This window comes from Schistocerca nitens, chromosome 3, assembly GCF_023898315.1.
Source record: "Schistocerca nitens isolate TAMUIC-IGC-003100 chromosome 3, iqSchNite1.1, whole genome shotgun sequence".
NCBI lineage: Eukaryota > Metazoa > Arthropoda > Insecta > Orthoptera > Acrididae > Schistocerca > Schistocerca nitens.
The window spans coordinates 848,932,954-848,957,216 of NC_064616.1; the positions used below are offsets into that span (position 1 = coordinate 848,932,954).

Consider the following 24,263-nt stretch of genomic DNA (forward strand, 5'->3'; position numbering starts at 1 on the left):
CTTCGCGTAATTTTTGTTTGTCTGCAAGGTTTTGCCTATGTTTATGTTTGCTATGAAGTTCCCTTTGCTTCCGCAGCAGTTTTCTAACTCGGTTGTTGTTGTACCACGGTGGCTCTTTTCCATCTCTTACGATCGTGCTTGGCACATAGTCATCTAACGCATATAGTACGATGGTTTTGAACTTTGTCCACTGATCCTCAACGCTGTCTGTACTTGAGACAAAACTTTTGTGTTGAGCCGTCAGGTACTCTGTAATCTGCTTTTTGTCACTTTCGCTAAACAGAAAAATCTTCCTACCTTTTTTAATATTTCTATTTACGGCTGAAATCATCGATGCTGTAACCGCTTTATGATCGCTGATATATTTGTCCAATTAATACCCGTTTAGCATCTGCATTTCTTCAGTTTTAATGGCCAGTAGTGTAGCTGTTAAACATGACCTAAAATACGTCAATGACGAAGGGATAACCACTAGTTTAGATTAAACAAACGGACTATAATGTGTACTATTTTTTTTATTATAATAATCATCATACACATTGGATTCAGGGTGCATGTTTGGCAATGAAGGAAAAATTAACCAAGAAAATCTTATAGAATCTAACTTCAAGCAAGATGAACACATGAAAATTTACCAAAACCGTTCTTATACTAGCGTAATCTCATGAGAAAAAAAATACTAACGTAATTTCAAGCAAACTGAGCGTCAGAAAATTTACCCCAAAAATATTACACTGACAGTGTTATAAAATCACACCACCGATTGTACACTGACGATTGTATTGTAGCTGGACAATACCGTCTATCTGCCGAATGCCTCCTTTGAATTTAAGCCCCGAGAACACGCGTGCAATACGAGGTTGATACGGGCGTGAGGGAATGAGAAAAACTACGTAAATCAACACCAATCTAGAGTAGGTCTGAAATGAACACACCCTACTGACCCCGACACTTAGCGCCTGAGCAACGCATTATTTACCTTTCGCAGACTATGGCGATAAGGGTGGCTGTGGTTGCCTGTGCCGTGTTCTGGCGGCGGATATGTCGACGTCTTGCTAACCTGTAGGCCTAACAGTTCTGTTCAGGTTTTGACTGGATGTACACTACCCAAAGTTTTTGTGATGTGAAAAATTATGTTTTTCCGTGGCTAATTCTACTCGCTGTGTCCACTCACTAAGGCTGAGTGGCGTAAACTGTTGCCCTAAAATATTCCGCAGAGCTTAACTAATACAGCTCGTTGCTTGTAATACCCAATCCAGTGATATTACACGATATCAGAGCATCGTGAACACACACTGGTGTTCACAACAAAACGTCTCTTCCGGAGCCACGACAGAGTGGGATGGACTGAGTCCAGCACACGGCCATTCTAGGAAGAGAGTGTCCTCCTACTTACGCATTCGTAATTGCCTATGTAGTTGCAGCCTTCCCCCACCGTATTGTGGGTTCACCTGCTGCCACAACTAGTGTCAGCCAATGAGTGTTTTGGCTGCAGCATTTGTCGTTTCTTTGCCCAGTAGGGTTTCAAAAACGAACTGGGGCCTTTGGTAGTTTCACCCAGTCCAATTGGCGTTCACTCTTCTTTCATCTGGTAATAAGCTCAGCCCTAACACGAGCTTCCACGTGAACATCAGGTATCGTCCTCACCAGTATCAAACGATTTTCGTATGTTTACCAACATACTGGTTACCCACACTGTTGTCCTTCATTCTGAATCTCAAAAATGACCTCCCGCTGCGTTCCTGAGTGCATTCTTAATCTAAAAGTCTTTCGCAGAGCAGGTGTGAGTCTCACACCCTATACATGTGACTGTCGCGTCAATTTTGTTTATGTCAAGCTGATGACATACTTTCTGTGTTCTTACGTTTCCGCGTAAATGAAAGGGCTGTGCTCTTTGAGAACAACCAAATAGCTCCCCTGCTGCCTTAAAATGTTTACTTTAGAACAGGTCTGAGTCAGAACACTCGCTCAATTGTGACTCACTGTTGTGCGGTTGTCTCAGCTGAAAATGCCGGGTGCGGTCCAGTCCGCTTGTGGCATCCACAATTGATCTTCCGCAGCGACAGTTCGCTGATTTATGGCTTTCGTAAGTTGAGTTCCATGTTGCTGTGCCCGGGTCGGCTGTGAAACGTCGCTTACACTTCAGTCCTCTGCTACAGAAATGCTACTTGTCTGTCAACATGCAAATTAGGTGAATTTTGTTAGTACCGAGTTCATGTGAGTCAGGTATGAATTAATTACTCTTCATACTATGCAAATAACGTGATTCTAAGCAAAATATGGCTTGTTCGGTATCAATTTCATAGGCTTGATGAGTAGAATCGATTTCTTGACATAAAAATTATGTTAGATGATAAAAATTACCCTGCCATCTTACATGGTCAATGTTGGGATTACCAGAAGCAGTGAAAATGTCTTGGGCCATCAGGTGAAAAGATTGGCTTCATTTAATTTCTGATAAAGGTGTAGGTAAGATGGTGGAAAGCTTTGTATGAATTGTCTGATCTAGAGTACTGTGTTCTATCGATTTTAGTGCTAGTCTGTCTCCAGTTATTGTGTCTTTGGCCTTGAAAAAATTATGGATGTCTCTGTAACTGTCGTAAGTACATTAGTATTGTCCAGTCATTGAAGCAGAGGAAGAGCAGTAGAGCTGGTGGGTTTTTCTCACTATTTCAAGGGCTCATGAATCCACTTTTTTAAAACCCCATAATTGTCTTCCTTTGCGACGCGGAGGCTGAAATTTGTCTGAAAGGTGCCTACAATCTTACTCTGTAATGGTTCAAAACCATGGCGTCCTGGATAGTCACCCTCGGGCTTCGCGACGCTTCAGACAGCAAGGTGAAATGAAATTTCGTGTGGTTAGGACCTCCCATCAGTGACGACACATCAGCTAAAACGCCAGAGCTCATAAGATCATGTGCGGCTTAAGGTGGGTTAATGATATCACATTGGTACCAAATTACACAACAGTTTTGCCCAACGCTAGCCTGTTCGTCTCACACGATGGGAGGTCTTCACACCCCCTCTGATCAACATTTCACCCCTCCCTTTGACGCCCCTTCGATGAAGATCAGAACCGTGATTCCCAGCATTGAAAACAGGCGGTGATTTTACGAGTAGCCGAGGAAAACATTTAGGACGCATTGCCACTCACAATGTCAATGAAACCACCTCTGGCCCTCGAGCAATGGTTTTCATAAATTTCGCGGTCTAAAATGACTGTTCGAAATTCGATGATCAACGGAAAGCTGTTCTTGACAACGTTCGATACTGCTGACTCATCCTCCTCTCCCTGGAGATAAACCATTTAGAGTATAGTAAGACTGCAATTTTTTTTCTGTCACGCAAAGTGGAAGCACTGGAGTCTGTTCAAAACTATTCGACGAAATTTGAACGTAACCCAAAGCAACGGAGGGTGTTTATGCTTTTCCTGCCCTCCTGCTTTACGAGCTCCTGTAGAGTGATCGATCATAGGGGATTGCGGGGGGGGGGGGGGAGGGGGCTACATCATTCACACATCCACGAAAAAAACAACAAAAGATCCCTCTCAGACACCCCAGTTTGGCAACACACTCGGTGCCGCCCACACACTTTTATTGAGCACTTTGAAATCTACCTGTCAGAGACTTCAACACCGATTCTGCTGAATGGCACTCCGATGCTCCTCTAACGTCAGCTTGCGGGTATGTGGAATGTAAGCGGTGTCGAAGGGGTTGCCTGCCTTCAGGCACCAGAGCTGCAACACAGCGCCACTCAGCTGAATGGGTGTAGAAGTCTCTGTTAAGGTACATTTTTAAAGTGCTCAACAAAGGTGCATGGGTGGCAACAAGGGTGTTCCTGAACTGGAGGGTCTTAGAAGGAATGTTTGCCATTCTTTTCACGCATGTGTCAATGTGGCAAAGTACCCCTCCGCTCCCCCCCCCCGCCCCCCCCCCCCCGTCTGTCGTGACCATGCCTCACCCTTTGCTGCTTACGATCAAATGGTTGTGAATGGTCTCCAGTGGTTCCACTCTATATACCAGAGCAAAAACTGTGGTCGCACTACACTCCAAAGGTGTCATATCACGTTCAGTGACGTTGCAGCCACACAGTGTTCTTTGAGAAGGGTTGAGTCGTCCAGCGGCGAGGGGGGAAGGGAGGGGGTAGCCAGCAGTGTCGCGTACACTGTCAATAGCATCGTCCTGTTCTTCACTGCACTTTGAACTGGGGTTTTCGAGCGCGAAATGTGAAGGAATCAGTACCGCAAGGAAAGGAGTGGTATCACTGATGCGCACTATACCACCTCCTGACTTCTTTTCGTGTCGATTCTGAGCGTCTGTGACTCTGAAATGTTTTCCTTGGCCACTCATAATAAAACCCTGTGCATTCAATGCTGTGCGTCGTGGTTCTGGCCTCTATATTTACATCTACATCTACGTGATTACTCTGCTATTCATAATAAAGTGCCTGGCAGAGTGTTCAATGAACCACCTCCATAGCAAAGGCGTCAAATGAAGGGATGAAATGTGGGTAAGACGTGGTGTGACACGTCCACGATGGTGCTGGGTAGATTTGTGGCAAAATTTGGTGCCAATGTCACATCATTAACCCACCTTAAAACTCGCATGGACTGAGCTCTGTCCTGTTTTCGTATGTGTCGACACACTTTTCACGATTGCAGAGGAAGGTTCTAGGCACCTTACACCAAAATATAAAACTTCTGCGTTTCAATGGTAGACAATTACGGCGTATCAGAAAAGGAGTCCTTTAATTGTGTGGCTCAGTGTATTTTAATATACACAATCCGTCCAAAAATTTCCGAGACTCATTTAATTCCTGACGTTGTATAAGCCACGTCAACGCATTAACTACGGTGATAGAGTGAACTAACAACTGTAAACAACAGTTGTGAGCAGGCAGTGATAAGAAGTGGGCGTGCCATTACAATGTGTCACCGCTGTTGTGTCAGAAATCGCAATAGAGTAACATCTCTAAATCAAGTGTTCGAGGCGTTCGCCAGAATGTTTTGAGAAAGAAGAAAGAGTGTGTAATGTTTTCTCCACACACCTTGACATCCAAACAAAGACAGTGACGCATGGACGACTGCAGCAACTTCATTGACATAAGAAACGCGGACAGTTCTCTCCTGGGGAAAATCACCACGGGTAGAAACACGTTGTGTTAACAAAGCGAATCCACCGCGAAACAAGTGCCGAAATTCACATGAAGACTCAGAAATTTGACGACAAAACTAACATTCAAGCCAATGCGTCACGGGAGTTGAACAATATCGCTGCTAGTACCAATCAAGTGAGGGGGCGGAAGGGGGAAGACTATGTAGAACACCTGAAGCGTTAAAATAACCATTTTAACTATTATCCCTTTTTTTTTTACTAACCCAGTATCAAAATATTTTGGAGTGACGGTTATGAAGCGCTTTGAGGGAACGACTTCTGATGTTCCTCAGATGTAGTATGGAAGTACATTACTCGTTGTAGCAGACTTCCAGATATCTAACTGAAACTTTAAAAATCAAAAAGTTCACAGGCATTCTGATCATTGGAAAGTTAAACACACAACGACAATGATTAAAAACAAGGAATGTGGATTTTTCTTTTGGAAACTGGAAACTTATTTTAATACCAATTGTTCCAACGCCCCCTTGTTAAGCGTGGTTGGAGTATCTTTCCAAGAAGACTGGAAGAACAACTAAAATTCGAAAAATCGTCCGCAACTAAAGAGCACCAAATGTGCTTCATACAGCATCTCTGAACAAAATACCGTAGATAACTACCGCGAACAACACCACACTTCAACTACACAGGAGGAGACACTGGTTTCTTGTTGAAAGCAACCATACAGAACAATTCGTACCCTATAATAGCGACAAGAGAGTGAGGAACGTAAAAAAGTATTGTTCTTGTTGTGGTCTTCAGTCCTGAGACTTGTTTGATGCAGCTCTCCATGCTACTCTATCCTGTGCAAGCTTCTTCATCTCCCAATACCTACTGCAACCTACATCCTTCTGAATCTGTTTAACGTATTCATCTCTTGGTCTCCCTCTACGATTTTTATCCTCCACGCTGCCCTCAGATACTAAATTGATGATCCCTTGATGCCTCAGAACATGTCCTACCAACCTATCGCTTCTTCTAGTTAAGTTATGCCACAAATTTCTCTTCTCCCCAATTCTATTCAATACCTCCTCATTAGTTATGTGATCTACCCATCGAATCTTCAGCATTCTTCTGTAGCACCACTTTTCGAAAGCTTCTATTCTCTTCTTGTCCAAACTATTTATCGTCCATGTTTCACTTCCATACGTGGCTACACTCCATACAACTACTGTCAGAAACGACTTCTTGACGCTTAAATCTATTCTCGATTTTAACAAATTTCTCTTCTTCAGAAACGCTTTCCTTCCCATTGCCAGTCTACATATTATATCGTCTCTACTTCGACCATCATTAGTTATTTTGCTCCCCAAACAGCAAACCTCATTTACTACTTTAAGTGTCTCATTTCCTAATCTAATTCCCTCAGCCTCACCCGACTTAATTCGACTACATTCCATTATCCTCGTTTTGCTTTTGTTGATGTTCATCTTATGTCCTCCTTTCAACACACTGACACTGTCCATTCCGTTCAACTGCTCTTCCATGTCTTTTGCTCTCTCTGACAAAATTACAATATCGTCGGCGAGCCTCAAAGTTTTTATTTCTTCTCCATGGAGCTGATCCCGGCGGAGGTTCGAGTCCTCCCTCGGGCATGGGTGTGTGTGTTTGTCCTTAGGATAATTTAGGTTATGGAGTGTGTAAGCTTAAGGACTGATGACCATAGCAGTTAAATCCCATACGATTTCACACATTCTCCATGAATTTTAATTCGTATTCCGAATCTTTCTTTTATTGACTTTACTGCTTGCTCAGTATACAGACTGAGTAACATCGGGGATAGGCTACAACCCTGTGTCACTCCCTTCCCAACCACTGCTTCCCTTTCATACCCCTCGACTCTTATAACTGCCATCTGGTTTCTGTACAAATTGCAAATGGCCTTTCGATCCCTTTATTTTACCCCTGTACCTTCACAATTTGAAATAGAGTGTGCCAGTCAACGTTGTCAAAAGCTTTCTCTAAGTCTACAAATGCTAGAAACGTAGGTTTGCCCTTCATTAATGTATCTCCTAATATGCGTCGTAAGGTCAGTATTGCCTCACGTGTTCCAACATTTCTACGGAATCAAAACTGATCTTCCCCGAGGTCGGCTTCTACCAGTTTTTCCATTCGTCTGTAAAGTATTCCAGTTAGTATTTTGCAGCCGTCACCTATTAAACTGATAGTTCAGTAATTTTCATATCTGTCAACACCTGCTTTCTTTGGGATTGGAATTATTGTAGTCTTCTTGAAGTGTGAGAGTATTTCGCCTGTCTTATACAGCTTGCTCACCAGATGGTAGAGTTTTGTCAGGGATGGCTCTCCCAAGTCTGTTAGTATTTCTAATGGAATGTTGTCTACTCTCGAGGCCTTGTTTCGACTTAGGCCTTTCAGTGCTCTGTCAAACTCTTCACGCTGTATTATATCTCCCATATTATCTTCATCTACATCCTCTTCCATTTCCATAATATTGTCCTCAAGTACATCGCCTTTGTATAGAAACTCTATATACTCCTTCCATCTTTCTGCTTTCCCTACTTTGCTTAGAACTGGGTTTCCATCTGAGCTCTTGATATACCTACAAGTGGTTCTCTTCTCTCCAAAGGTCTCTTTAATTTTCCTGTCGACAGTATCTATCTTACCCCTAGTGAGGCCGGCCGGAGCGGTTCTAGGCGCTACAGTCTGGAACCGCGCGACCGCTACCATCGCAGGTTCGAATCCTGCTTCGGGCATGGATGTGTGTGATGTCCTTAGGTTAGTTAGGTTTAGGTAGTTCTAGGGGACAGATGACCTCAGCAGTTAAGTCCCATAGTGCTCAGAGCCATTTGAACCATTTGAAGCCCTAGTGAGGTATGCCTCTACATCCTTACATTTGTCCTCTAGCCATCCATGCTTATCCATTTTGCACTTCCTGTCGATCTCATTTTGGAGACGTTTGTATTCCTTCTGGCCGCTTCATTTACTGCATTTTTATATTTTCTCCTTTCATCAATTAAATTCAATATATCTTCTTTTACCCAAGGATTTCTACTAGCCCTCGTCTTTTTACCTACTTGATCCTCTGCTGCCTTCACTATTTCATCCCTCAAAGCTACCCATTCTTCTTCTACTGTATTTCTTTTCCCCATTCTGGTCAATTGTTCCCTAATGCTCTCCATGAAATTTTTGCAGTTTCTTCAGTTTTATTCTACAGTACACTACCAATAGACTGTGGTCAGAGTCTACATCTGCCCCTGAAAATGTCTTACAATTCAAAACCTCGTTCCTAAATCTCTTGCTTACCATTATATGCCGGCCGCGGTGGTCTCGCGGTTCTAGGCGCGCAGTCCGGAACCGTGCGACTGCTACGGTCGCAGGTTCTAATCCTGCCTCGGGCATGGATGTGTGTGATGTCCTTAGGTTAGTTAGGTTTAAGTAGTTCTAAGTTCTAGAGGACTGATGACCACAGCAGTTGAGTCCCATAGTGCTCAGAGCCATTTGAACCATTTTTGAACCATTATATAATCTATCTGAAATCTTCCAGTGTCTCCAGGCCTCTTACATGTATACAAATTTCTTTCATGATTCTTGAACCAAGTGTTAGCTATATGATTAAATTATGCTCTGTGCAGAATTCTACCAGGTGGCCTCCTGTTTCATTCCTTACCCCCATTCCATATTCACCTACTAAGTTTCCCGCTCTTCCTTTTCCTACTGTCGAATTCCGGTCTCCTTTCACTATCTGAATAATTTATTTTATCTTATCGTACATTTCATCAATCTCTTTGTCATCTGCGGAGCTAGTTGGCATATAAACTTGTACTACTGTGGTAGGCGTGGGCTTCATGTCTATCTTGGCCGCAATAATGCGTCCACTATGCTGTTTGTAGTAGATTACCCGCACTCCTATTTTTTTATTCATTATTAAAGCTACTCTTGCATTACCCTTATTTGATTTCATATTTATAACCCAGTATTCACCTGACCAGAAGTATTATAGGTTACTTAAAGAACAAAGGAAACATCTATGCACGTGTGTAGCATAGCCGCCCCATTAGGGTCTAGGAGTATCATGGCATCTTTGATGGAATATCGTGTCCTGGCTGCGTACGAAAATAACTATAGACGTATCAGAAGTATAAAAGACAGAAAACGTGGCAGCGGACGAAGCATTTCAAAACTATTACTGCGCAACTGGTGGCGGCAGCACTGTCTTAGCTGCTTGGGTAGGACTTGACCTTCGCAGGTTTCAGGAGAAGAATTAAAATAATTTCCTTCCATGTGTTAGGAAAATATTGTTACCCATATTAAGTTAATAAGTGGAGGAGGAGGTCCTCGGCACTTAGTTGCTACAATGTGTTGCAATGATTCTGTGATAACGTAGTATTGTATGAGGGAAACGGCCTTGCCGCAGTGGATACACCGGTTCCCGTAAGATCACCGAAGTTAAGCGCTGTCGGGTGTGGCCGGCACTTGGGTGGGTGACCATCCAGGCCGCCATGCGCTGTTGCCATTTTTCGAGTGCACTCAGCCTCGTGATGCCAATTGAGGAGCTACTCGACCGAATAGTAGCGGCTCCAGTCAAAGAAAACCATCGTACCGACCGGGAGAGCGGTGTGCTGACCACACGCCCCTCCTATCCGCATCCTCAACTTAGGATGACACGGCGGTCGTATGGTCCCGATTGGCCACTTGTGGCCTGAAGACGGAGAGCTTAGTATCATATGAAGTGCTGCAGATAATACTGAACTCAGGCCTCGATTTTGGACCTGACAGTTCTAAACTCCCCTACTGGTGGAAAATAAGTCCAACTGGAGTCTCCACTCTGCAGTCGTTCAGTAGTGGAGATAGAGTATGACTTCGCTGGTGGTGGTGAGGAGGAGGAGGAGGAGGAGGAGGAGGAGGAGGCGGAGCTTCGAGTAAAATGATATTTTCTGGTGTAGGCAGAGTCTCACTAGTTTGCTAGAGTAATTCCATTCTTTATTACAAGATCACCGCTAACCTTTCCAAAAATTCTTTTGATGAGAGCTCATACATCTATTATTTTAGTGTAACTGTTAACTGAGTTCAAGAACTGACTCACTGCATGCCTTTGTCGTAACTGTTGGACGTCATTTTGCTTAGGACCTTCCGAACGGTTGTGGGATTCTGTACATATGCTCTGCACGTGATTCTTCGAGAAGCAACGAACCTGTCCTTATTTGCAGAACGGCAGTTACTTGCTGCAACATTTTGCAGTGGATTTTGTTCTGAAAAATTTGGCGTGGATACATTTGCAGTATGATGCGATCCAGAAATATCTGGATGCTGTCTCCATGTTCAAAACGCTATAACCCATATTGCATGCATTTTACACTCCTGGAAATGGAAAAAAGAACACATTGACACCGGTGTGTCAGACCCACCATACTTGCTCCGGACACTGCGAGAGGGCTGTACAAGCAATGATCACACGCACGGCACAGCGGACACACCAGGAACCGCGGTGTTGGCCGTCGAATGGCGCTAGCTGCGCAGCATTTGTGCACCGCCGCCGTCAGTGTCAGCCAGTTTGCCGTGGCATACGGAGCTCCATCGCGGTCTTTAACACTGGTAGCATGCCGCGACAGCGTGGACGTGAACCGTATGTGCAGTTGACGGACTTTGAGCGAGGGCGTATAGTGGGCATGCGGGAGGCCGGGTGGACGTACCGCCGAATTGCTCAACACGTGGGGCGTGAGGTCTCCACAGTACATCGATGTTGTCGCCAGTGGTCGGCGGAAGGTGCACGTGCCCGTCGACCTGGGACCGGACCGCAGCGACGCACGGATGCACGCCAAGACCGTAGGATCCTACGCAGTGCCGTAGGGGACCGCACCGCCACTTCCCAGCAAATTAGGGACACTGTTGCTCCTGGGGTATCGGCGAGGACCATTCGCAACCGTCTCCATGAAGCTGGGCTACGGTCCCGCACACCGTTAGGCCGTCTTCCGCTCACGCCCCAACATCGTGCAGCCCGCCTCCAGTGGTGTCGCGACAGGCGTGAATGGATGGACGAATGGAGACGTGTCGTCTTCAGCGATGAGAGTCGCTTCTGCCTTGGTGCCAATGATGGTCGTATGCGTGTTTGGCGCCGTGCAGGTGAGCGCCACAATCAGGACTGCATACGACCGAGGCACACAGGGCCAACACCCGGCATCATGGTGTGGGGAGCGATCTCCTACACTGGCCGTACACCACTGGTGATCGTCGAGGGGACACTGAATAGTGCACGGTACATCCAAACCGTCATCGAACCCATCGTTCTACCATTCCTAGACCGGCAAGGGAACTTGCTGTTCCAACAGGACAATGCACGTCCGCATGTATCCCGTGCCACCCAACGTGCTCTAGAAGGTGTAAGTCAACTACCCTGGCCAGCAAGATCTCCGGATCTGTCCCCCATTGAGCATGTTTGGGACTGGATGAAGCGTCGTCTCACGCGGTCTGCACGTCCAGCACGAACGCTGGTCCAACTGAGGCGCCAGGTGGAAATGGCATGGCAAGCCGTTCCACAGGACTACATCCAGCATCTCTACGATCGTCTCCATGGGAGAATAGCAGCCTGCATTGCTGCGAAAGGTGGATATACACTGTACTAGTGCCGACATTGTGCATGCTCTGTTGCCTGTGTCTATGTGCCTGTGGTTCTGTCAGTGTGATCATGTGATGTATCTGACCCCAGGAATGTGTCAATAAAGTTTCCCCTTCCTGGGACAATGACTTCACGGTGTTCTTATTTCAATTTCCAGGAGTGTATTTCGTGTACAGTATCCACTTATGCCATTCAATGTGCATACACAAATATATCATTGCACAACAGAAAGTTAAGATATGACGTCATCAACACTGAAATGCCTAGAAAAATGCCATATCGTGCATGAAGTTTTCGTACATTTATTCTTTACTAAAAAGACACTCGCACAGTCGAGTCGGGTTAAGGAAATCCCTGACACCTAGCTGCGCTTTTGACAGCTTTCAACTGTGAAGCGAATCGGTTGCAGGCGAAAACAATAGCAGTCTGGAGATCTATGAAGTGGCGTTACCATAGAGACGTTAACAAAACCGCGTTGTAAACACGTGAAGCAGCTGCGCCTAGCGTACAGAAACTGTCCAGAATACTGTACTTATTCATTTGTACATTATGCATATTTCTTTGTACGACTGTTGCATAATTTCAAAGATGTTTCGAAGAATACATGTAAATGACATGTTTTCGATGTTACACTACAAATCCTGTTCATCGTTTGTTTTATTTTCTAACAGAAAATTGGCAAAATGAATACCGAAGCATTGCCGGGTTTGTTAGCTATTACATTATACAGAAATGGGAAGTGGAAGAGGATCTATTCTGTATTCTGATGAGTAATGCGACACATAGGTGTAAAGAGAAACGAGCACGCTAATAAATCAGTCAAGGATTTTGCAGGTCATTTACTTGAACATTCCCCTACATGCATTGCAGGACGGGTGGTTGAAGGTGAAAGACTTCAAGATCGAGAGAAAATAGTACGAACGTGTCATTCCTCATTCCAGTGACGCAAGTAGCAATCACCTACGTCGGCGCAAAGAATGATAACCGAGAAAGATAAGATTTTATGGTGCAGACTGGTCCGGCGGAATTATACCATCTTAAAGAAAAAGAATTTTTAATTCACATTAAAATTTATCATAATTTAATAAACGTTAAATGGTTATTAATGGGTGAACGGTTATCTGGAGAGTCATTCGCAAACAGAAACTGGGGGAAGTTAGTCACTGTGGTACTCTGCAGTCTATTGTAAGTTTCTTGTGTCACAAAATTTTGGTGGGTCGTAATCTAATTTAATTAAAATTGGGATAATTTAATATAAGAACTAAATTAGTCACCGAACTGGTAAACATAACTAACGCGTTAATATTAATAAAAAGATCCAAATGAATATATGGAACAAACATATGGGAACAATTTAAGCACAAACGATGAATCAAATAATTCAGAGCAAGCAGAAGCTTAAGCCTGAAAAAAAAGAATAATCAGACAAAAGTTTACAAATGTAAGGCCACCCTTGCGCTTCAGAAACGCCATGTTGGATGTATTAAAAATAACCTTACACAGGGGGAGGGGTTTGTCTGAGAAACAGTCATTACAGTTTAACATAGTTTACTAAAATAAAACATCATATTAAAAACTCACAAAGTAATTCTAAACTACTATCTGTTATTACCTGTTATTTAATTAATTAACTCACTTATAATATTGAGTGCTGAGGGACACTGTGGTGATAAATGAAAAGGAAATCTTAGGCGCGCATTAGAAAAGTTCAGACAATGATCACGATTCGCACATACAAGAATGAAGATAAAAATAATTTTACCCAGCACAATAAGTCAAAGGCCTAGAGGTTCATCCCTGTCGCTATTATGGGATTATTGTGAATACGAATACTAAGGAATACTTTCCGACAAAGAAATTTATCTGCATCACCTTGCACATGAAACTATGGTACAATGGCGTGAAACATCCGCAAATGCCGTGAATATTCATGAACAAAGCAAAATTACTAACACTCGTGAAAACTTCAAGAACACAAATGCAAACAGTATTGACAGAAATAGCAATAAAATATTAAGTGGAATTAAGAATAAAACTTCTTCAAGGTGTTACTAAAATTACACATGGCGAAATCATCACCATGTGGTGTGAAAAAAACTACACAATCTTAAAACTGAAACGAAATGAAAAGTAGAAGAAATAATACACACACACACACACACACACACACGAGAAAAGTTCACACATACATTCCATGTAAAAGAGAAGTCAGAAAACAGAATTTTAAACCCGTGCTGGCGTGAAAAACTTCCTACACCATGTGTTCTGCTTACACAAAGCGAGACTGCGAAAACTTATTACATACAGAAAAATATACTCGTGAGTACACTCTGAAAAATATAAGAATTCGACTACCGAACTTGAAAATGAACTAGCAGATCGAACGTGCACATCAGTTGGAATAGCTACACACCATCACACCTTAACAGACTCTTAGGAGTACCGTCTTCACTCACCAAAGGTCCAGTCCCGAGTTACAAGGGGACCCTCTCCCTGCAACGAACTTCCCCCAGGTAGCCAGAAGAGGCCAGAGGGGTATTTTCTGCCACCAGCTTAACTACTGCCGAATGACTACCGAAAGGGTACAAATCTCTTTGCGTTGACTGAGAAAGCTACATTGGCTATACTGTTGCAACCACAGCAGACAGCCAGATGCTGTACTGCTTCCATGTATAAGACAAATTCAACATACACACTCACTCACTCATTCACTTATACGGATAATAGAGATAGAATGCAAATCTGGAAGCTCAAAATGTAGGTAATGTACATAAGACTAGTTACTTATTGGAATAATTGATACTTTAATGTAATTGCGTACCACTGAGTGGGGACAAACCCGAAGTACAAAACTAATTTACATATAACTGAGTGCGACAGCACGAAATACAAGTTTAATAGTATGGAAAGAATCTAACAGAGACGTTTCATAACCACTTATGTCCCGTGAATAAGACTGTGCAAGGAATGTACTTGTCACGGTAGGCATTATCAAGCAGTCTTTCAAAAAAAGGAGAAAAAGAAGGAAAGAAAAGACGAAGGACATAATAACACCCCAAAAACTAGATAAGATATGAATAAATTAGCTAAACAGGCAATAAACATTAAAAAAAATAACCAGTACTCTAAAGCTAAATTGCGTTTGTTTGCGTGGCCACCTTCGCAGCAGCTGTTAAAATCTGTTACTATTGGTTATCCGTTTTGAGCTGACTGGAATTTAATTAAAATGAATTATACCGAACTTGTTTCACTTTTATTGATAAAGCATCTTCCTGTGGCTATTCTGTAAATTGGATACACGCGTTTGAACACTTTTGGCTAGTTTAGGTTAGAAACAGCGTTTTGTTCATAAAGTTGGTGTGCAAGATACTTACGGTGCTTCTTTACATACGAGGTGCATTCAAGTTCTAAGGCCTCAGATTTTTTTCTCCGGACTGGAAAGAGATAGAAACATGCGCATTGTTTTAAAATGAGGCCACGTTCATTGTCAATACGTCCCAGAGATGGCAGCACCGTACGGCTGATGGAATTTTACCGCCAGCGGCGAGAATAAGAACTGTTTTAAATACTTAAAATGGCGACGTTTTCCTTACTTGAACAGCGTGCAATCATTCGTTTTCTGAATTTGCGTGGTGTGAAACCAATTGAAATTCATCGACAGTTGATGGAGACATGTGGTGATGGAGTTATGGATGTGTCGAAAGTGCGTTCGTGGGTGCGACAGTTTCATGAAGGCAGAACATCGTGTGACAACAAACCGAAACAACCTCGGGCTCGCACAAGCCGGTCTGACGACATGATCGAGAAAGTGGAGAGAATTGTTTTGGGGGATCGCCGAATGACTGTTGAACAGATCACCTCCAAAGTTGGCATTTCTTTGGGTTCTGTGCACACAATCCTGCATGACGACCTGAAAATGCGAAAAATGTCATCCAGGTGGGTGCCACGAATGCTGATGGACGACCACATGGCTGCCCGTGTGGCATGTTGCCAAGCAATGTTGACGCGCAACGACAGCATGAATGGGACTTTCTTTTCGTCGGTTGTGACAATGGATGAGACGCGGATGCCATTTTTCAATCCAGAAACAAAGCGCCAGTCAGCTCAATGGAAGCACACAGATTCACCGTCACCAAAAAAAATTTCGGGTAACCGCCAGTGCTGAAAAAATGATGGTGTCCATGTTCTGGGACAGCGAGGGCGTAATCCTTACCCATTGCGTTCCAAAGGGCACTATGGTAACACGTGCATCCTACGAAAATGTTTTGAAGAACAAATTCCTTCCTGCACTGCAACAAAAACGTCCGGGAAGGGCTGCACGTGTGCTGTTTCACCAAGACAACGCACCCGCACATCGAGCTAACGTTACGCAACAGTTTCTGCGTGATAACAACTTTGAAGTGATTCCTCATGCTCCCTACTCACCTGACCTGGCTCCTAATGACTTTTGGCTTTTTCCAACAATGAAAGACACTCTCCGTGGCCGCACATTCACCAGCCATGCTGCTGTTGCCTCAGCGATTTCCCAGTAGTCAAAACAGACTCCTAAAGAAGCCTTCGCCGCTGCCATGGAATCATGGCGTCAGCGTTGTGAAAAATGTGTACGTCTGCAGGGCGATTACGTCGAGAAGTAACGCCAGTTTCATCGATTTCGGGTGAGTAGTTAATTAGAAAAAAAATCAGAGGCCTTAGAACTTGAATGCACCTCGTATTCCGTTCCTTCACTCCTTGCTAGCAGCGGCTGACGTCGAAAGACTTCGATTCACATTTGCACGTGGCAGTTTTTGACATTCCGCAGTATTTCTTGCTCTGCATTATTTACACGTCAGTTTTGTAAACTGTTTCTCATTCCGCTCAGTACAGGGTTTATGTCTGTCCGTTTTTTTAGTTCACATTGTGAGTGTTGAAAACCTGTGAAACTACTTTGTGTGTGTGTGTGTGTGTGTGTGTGTGTGTGTGTGCGTGAATGTGTGTAAATTTGTGAAATTGTCTTGTACGTTAGGCAGAGACGTGAGAGGAGTGTTGGTGGTCTGACAAATTTCTTTTGGGTGGGGAGGGTGGGGGGGGGGGGTGATGGACCTGTGGACCTGGGCAGTGATTACAGGACAGAATCTGAGAGGAGATGGTAATGGTAAATGGAGCCTGTGGTTATAGTTTATATTTAGAGTTATATTAAGCGGTCTGTCAGTTTAAGGAGTGTATGGTTGGCAAATTGGCCTGATTATTTATGAGTTGTTTCTTTTCTGTTATGGTTTTTTGGATGTGGTAGTTTTCTTGTAACGTGAGGAGGTGCTTTTTGTTGTTATAATTTCCACGGATGTGTCTTTGGTTGTAATTTTATGCTGGTGTTGGTATAAATGTTCTGCAGAAGTTGAATGATTTGTCCTATACTTTCATACTCTTACATGTGCTTTGTATCTGGTGTCAAATGTACTTTTGGTTTGACCTATGTATCCACCATGACATGTATTGCATTTCAATTGGTATATTCCTGATTTCTGATATCGATCAGTTTTTTCCTATTGTTTTTGGGAAGCATTTCTGAATTGAATTGTTGGTTTGGTGGACTATTTTTATGCCTTGTTTTCTGAAACTAATGGATATTCTGTGTGTGTATTTGTAGTTGTATGTCATTGTGTATAATCTTATACTCTCTGTTTGTTTCACACTTTGTGTAGTTCATATTCTTGTATTTTGTGTACTAGTTTGTGTGTGGTTTTGTTCTTGTGTTGATGATAGTTGGGTGTTTGTTATTCTCTTTCTTGGTTTTCTTGTTCTGCTTTGTTACTAAGTTTTCTTTGTATCCTTTGTTTGAGGGTATTTGTATTTCTTTTTTGTAATTGCCTGTATCTAATGGTGCTGTGTTTAGTCTGTGTAGCATGTATCTAAGTGCTGCCTGCTTTTGAGAACTGGCGTCTTGTGATGTCTCATGTATAACTATGTCTGCTGTTATCGTTTTTCGGTATATTTCAAATGCGTGTTGGTTGTCCAAGAAATTTCGCTCTTTCTCTATTGTAAAACGTATCTTATCACGAACAGAATTTATGTTTGTGTGTAACTGGTCAATTTTATTCCATGGTTCATCCATCAGGCACAAGATGTCGTCCATGTATCTAATCCAGTATATGATGCTGTACCTGTTTGGCACTATTTTGTTAAATATAGTGTGTTCTACATGGTTCAATAATATGTTTGCTATGTTTCCAGACGGTAAGGATCCCATTGGTAATCATTCACTTTGCAAATAGAATTCATTATTGAACTGAAAATACTTCTGTTCTATTATTAGCTCTAGAAGCCGGATTGTTTCTTTGATTTATTTATATGGATGTGTACTGTGTGTCTTAACGTTTTGTTCTACAATGTTTATTGTTTCAGTTACTGGTATACCTGAATACATACTCTCTACATCAAATGATAGGAAGGTCGCTGTGTACGTCTTTTATGTACTGAATCAATTGTGTGATGTTTCTTATAGTTCTGTCCTTTTGTAATTTGTAGTTTTTTGATGCAAGTGGGTAGGTTGGAGCGTTTCTGTAATTCACAATAGCTTTGACAGGGAGATCTTCCTTGTGTAGCTTTGGTTGGTATCGGAGGAAAGGTGCACTGGCATTTTTTGTAGCAATTCTCATTTTTTATTGTTTGCTATTGTACGAGGGTCAGTCAAAAAGTAATGCCTCCTATTTTTTTTCTACGTTTAATTGTCAGGAAATTTAAATGCAATTACATAGGTTGAAAACCACAACATTGAGGATCATTTTGTCATTTTTCAATGTAATCTCCGCCCATCTCTACAGTTTTGGTCCATCTTTGAACAAGGGCATGTATCCCAGCACGGTAAAAATCACAGCTCTGCTTCCTAAGCCATTGACGCACGGATGTTTTGACGGCCTCCTCATCTTCAAAATGAATCCCACGATGAGCTTCTTTTAGTGGCCCGAACAGATGGAAGTCTGATGGTGCCAGGTCAGGGCTGTATGGGGGATGAGGCAAAACTTCCCATCCAATTTTGACAATCTCGTCAGAGGTGTGACGACTGGTGTGTGGTCTTGCATTGTCATGCAAAAGAAGAACATCTGCCATTGATTTTGTTGGGCGAACTCGCTGAAGACGTGCTTTAAGTTTTTTGAGGGTTGTGACGTATTGAACAGAATTTATTGTGCATCCCTGCTCCAAAAAATCAACCAGAATCACACCCTCTGTATCCCAGAAAACTGTTGCCATAACTTTCCCTGCCGATCGCACAGTTTTGAATTTTTTCTTCCTCGGCGAGCTTGTGTGACGCCACTCCATTGACTGCCTCTTTGATTCGGGTTCAAAAAAATGCACCCATGTTTCGTCCCCGGTCACAATTTTTTTCAGAAACTCATCTCCCTCCAAACGGAAGCGCTGCAAGTGTTGGGAGGCTATTGTTTTCCTTGCCTCTTTATTCTGATCGGTTAACATTCTTGGAACCCACCGTGCACAAACTTTTGAGTACCCCAATTGTTTAATAATCGTGATCACACTGCCTTTACTAAGAGAAATAATGCGACACACTTCATCTGCAGTCACCCGACGGTCACCACGAATGATGTCATCAACTTGCTGAATGTTGTGTGGAGTCACTGCACTCACCGGCCTGCCGCTCCACTTTTCGTCAGTCAACGGTGTTTGCCCTTCAGCTTCCTTACAACGACGAACCCATCGTCTAACAGTGCTGACATCCACTGTCACAACACCATACACCTTCTTCAGTCTTTCATGAATGCGTATGGGCGTTTCACCTTCTGCATTCAAGAATTCAATCACACAACGCTGTCTCAAACGAACATCGATGTCGGCCATCTTACAAACTTCTGCTGTGCTGCCACCTGTTGACACAGAAAGTTACTACTGCAGTGGATTGCAGAAGGTGGTTTGAGGAATGGCGCCAAATTCAAATTTTTCACTTAACTTAATTTCTTTAAGTAGAAAAAAAATGGGAGGCATTACTTTTTGACCGACCCTCGTATGTTCAATGTGTTTCTCAACTTCGTTTGGAATCTGTTAGTTGGATCTCATTTTAGTTTTGTAATTTTATTTTTTGTGATGAACTCTTGTGTCTTTCTGATGTATTGTTCTTTATCCATGAGACCCACCGTGTTTCCTTTATCTACCCTTGTAATGATGGTGTTGTGTTTCTGTAGTTTCTTTCTATGTTTTATCATTGTTATGGAATCTGTATTGTTTTGGTTTCCTCCGTTTTCCTTAATCTGTGTTATAATGTTTTTTATTTCATTACTGACTGGCTCTCTGATCAGATCAATGTTTATCTCACTTGTTTCGTTTTGTTTTTCTGTGTGAGAATGGTTTTTGATTCAACTACGAGGTTTTCTATGTATTTTTCATCTATTTTTGAGCTGACGTTGACTCTCAGACCTTTTTCGATAAGTTTTAATTCTGTAAGCAAAACAGTGTCAGTGAGGTTGACCAGTCTTGGATAGAAGTGATTTGTTTCGTCAGACTGGGTGTAATTTGTGGCTGTGTTGGGTGTTTGTTTAGCTTTCAAATTTGCAGTCTTTCTTTGTGAGTTTTTTCATATTTTCTATCCCTGCAGATTTATAATTTTCAACTTTGTAGCAAGATAGGACAAAACAGCAGTATTATTCAGAAATCTTGTAAGTTTAAGACGTCATGCTCAATCGAAGATCCAGACCAAAGTAAAAGTACTTTATATGTACAACTTGAGAATACAATGAGTTAAAAGTGAATATAAAAGCGTCACAGAAAAGAAATGAGTCTAGATAGAACGTGAATGACAATTATACTAGATTACAAAATACAACAAATCAGAATATATTAGAATAAAAATTTAGCCTAAGGAAAGACATAAATAAATCGGTTATATATGCACATACCGAATAAAGAAATCGATAACTTTAAAAAATACCACAACAAGTTCAAAGGTTATCACACCATTGTGTCCAGCTCTATACTTCACATTATACACAAGAAATGACAGTAGCGTTAAAAAATAATTTTAAGCAAAGTAAGTTTACATTGGAAATGTAATGTATTATTCAAATGTTGTTCCATTGTCGCATTTTGTTGAAAATGTTTGTGAGATGTTTCTGACATAATGGCGCGCAAGACAAAGCAAAATAAAAAAAAAGGAAGAAAGGTTTTTTAGCCCTTGACGTAGGTTTCCATATTCCTAAAAATTTCTAAATGTCTTCTTCAGAAGGAGTAGGCCTTGTTGCATCACATGGTGGTAAATTATATTAGCTGAAGCCGAGCGGCTCTTGTCTTATATAAACTTGTCATAAAAACCAGAAATGTCACATGCCATGGCTTAAGACAGCAGCCAGATTACAGTTGTCGGAACAAATGCATAAATGTATTGGCCCACTGGTAAAGGCTCTTCTCAACATAAAATTATAACAAGAATCAAAGGATAAAATATTTGCATAACTGAAGTATATACCATGTCAGAGATATTTCTGTTTTTTTTTTTAACAATTTTATGTGTGACAGGAGCATCACGGCATCAGCTACTGTAATTTATTACCATGTGATGTAACAAGGCCGACCTCTTCTGAAGAAGTTATTTTTAAGGAATATCGAAACCTAGATCAAGGGCTAACAAACCATTGTTTTGCAACTGGTTGGATAATGTTTTCAACCTCTTCAAATTTATACATTTGCTGATTCGCTGCCATGTTGAAGGAAAAAAAGGATCAGATAATAAGTAAAGTTTAAGATATATCTTGGCCTTACCCAACGTACCAATAAATAGACAAACATGGAAAACATATAATTATTTCGATGAATCATTAAATTTGATGTCTATGTCATCATCACTTTTACTGAAAATTTGTACATACGTTTTGATTACGTAGCACAGAAATGAGCAATACTCTTTCCACTCTCAGTCATCGCACTGAATTGGAGTCCGAAGCAAGAGGATCGAGTCATTTTGGCAGTTCATGAAGTATACACTCAGATGCTGTGTGCGATCTCACTCCTTCCGCCGCTTCCGTCATCAATCATGCAACTCGTGGCGCCTCCTCCATGCGTCGTCAGTGACGTCGAATTGCAGTCCACCTTCGATCTCCGAAAGGGAGACATGAACTGGCTCTTCTGTGTGTCGCCCTCGGCAGCACAGACATCGATCGAGGTGCAGTGGCCCATTCACATAAGTCGCCGTTGAGCGGCACGCCCCCTTGGCACAGAGCGGGCCAAATTTGAATAGTCGTGTCTGCCACCTGACATTCACTATTGCGAACACGGGCTCGGCCGTACGCCTCGGCGCGGGACGTAGCCACGTACCTTAAGTCTGCCGCCATCGTTCGGTACTGAAAAGCACTATTGTCACATAAGGCTTGTCGGTCCATATCTATCCATCAAATTTAATTACGCGGTTGTACCTCCTTGTTTTGTTTGTCTTAGAAAGTACAACGCTTTTTGTTTGTTTTTTCTTTTTCGCCACATTTTTCTTTTTAATAGGCTGATTTTTTTTAAATTCTGTTTTACGTCTAAAAGATTTCTTGCTGCTTTTCTGGCAGCTAATTCTTTCTAAATAATTTATCCCCTTTTCTTTAGATTCACTTTCTTAATAAACCGATTTCATAGGAGTGGAAATTAGAATAGCTGAGCGACCACTTCTTTATTTTCTGAAGACATTCCAGAGCAACTAGAAGCTCCAAGCTAGACATCAACGTTCTACAAACCAATCCCTTCAGCTTTCAGTCGACTGTTGTGCGTCTTATGAACACGTTCTCAAATGAGAGTTATTTAAATTATGATTAGAATCTGCAGATACGTCGACAGCGTTCGAACGACTGAACTTTTCATCATCTTGGTCATCAATCGCAAAAGGCTCTACTGCTTGAGATGGTGCAATGTCCCCTTCTTGGAAGGGAAGATTCCAGTTAAACTCCATTCTCAATAGCTGGCACGTTTATAGATGCAACATCGAAACTGTGAGCAATATTGTATGGTGTTATCTTCCTGTAGTATCTGATTACATAAATTTGACACATTCCCTGTTGAAAGCATTTTACAGAGGACCGAGAAATGTGACATCAAGTGACTGTATTTCGTAGGATGTATTAGGAGGAATTGAAATCATGTCAATCGCGTATCGTCAACAAAGCTTACACGAATCTAGAGATATGTCGCTACCATGAGTGTGAAGTGATTGCAGAATTGACACCTGTTCTGATGGTTTCGCCAACTTACCAAAATGTTTTAACCAATCAAGAAACAGGTTTCCATCGGATCATCCATTGTGTGAACATCTAACGGCACGCCTTATGTTCCATCTTTCTTGAGTAAGTGACTTGTTTCTGACTTTTAGGCAATAATACACAACTTATACTCTGGGTTGATGAAATACCAGCTTAAATCGTATTAAATTAAGGATATTTTAGATACATTTTTATACGTCACTGAACTTAGGTTCTTGAAGAAAAGGTCGACCTCCTTTTCACTGAAGCTAGTCACTCTGCTAATGCTGGTCACAGATGGTTTACATAATGATATTCCGAGATTTTTGTGCTGAAATCCCTATATAGATTCTTCTCCCTGCATTTCAGTATCTAGAATGAACGCCTGCTCCTTGTAGTTATTATGCCAAACCGTATGCCAACTTTCTCACATTTTCATTGATAGCGCCATAACCAATGTCAGTCAGCTCAGTGACTTATTTCGTCAGTTCTGCTTCCTGTTCTTTCCTAAAAAGCGAATATCTACTGTAACAGTCACACATCTGGTCAGGAGGTCAGTGGGAGTCGAGTTTGGAAGGTGAGGCGGTGACGTTACAGCGTGTTGCAGGCCGAGCCTCGAGGGCTGGAGAGTGTTTCATTCCTACGCCCGAAGGTGCCAGAAAAACAGCGTTCCGAAATAAAAGTTTATGAACGTGTTTGATAAAATGAATATTGTCTTATTGGTGCTCAGGAAACAGACCGGGCTGCTCGCCCAAGCGTCGCGAGAAGTGTAGAACGCTGCACCGAAACAGCTTGCGCAGTGTGCGGCAGGCCAGGCACCGGTGAAGCAGTGCGGGGGAGGTAGCGGGACTCCGTGTGTCGGCCCACGGGCGCGCCACGATGAACTCGCAGCCCCCAGTGCAGTCGGAGAGAGACGCGCGCTTTGACCTGTACCCACTGCGTCTTCCGGATGGTGGTTGCCGTGCAGGCGGAATCCCGAGGGTCCCTCAGCACACACGACGTACAGACAGGAAACCCGTACACGTGAAGCCCGGGATGGGGCACTCAGGTGCCCACCCAGCACGTAGGAGACGGTAGCTTGCAGTCAGTCAGCTACGCCCTTCACTAGAGGAGGGCCCATAGGTGTGCATCTTATGTAAGTCACGGCTGTGACCTATGAGGTGTGACGAGGAGCCACGAAGTCCACACACAGCCGGCGGGTTGCAGTAGCGTGCTTGAAGTCTGTCATTCCGTTGTGATCGGTGATGCAAAAGGAATAAACAGGCACACTGAGGACGAGCTGTCCGAAACAGAGGTTTTTAAAGCCAGATATCATGTCATTATAACAGGTTAGGCGGCCACTTGCTC

At 42.7% G+C, this 24,263-nt stretch overlaps 1 protein-coding gene and 1 pseudogene across 1 annotated transcript in view; both read left to right on the forward strand.

Moving 5' to 3' along the window:
- LOC126248873 (uncharacterized) overlaps window positions 1-24,263 on the forward strand; it is a 1,116,592-nt gene that overhangs the window by 683,538 nt on the left and 408,791 nt on the right. The window lies entirely within an intron of this gene.
- LOC126249984 (5S ribosomal RNA) lies at window positions 9,510-9,627 on the forward strand (annotated as a pseudogene).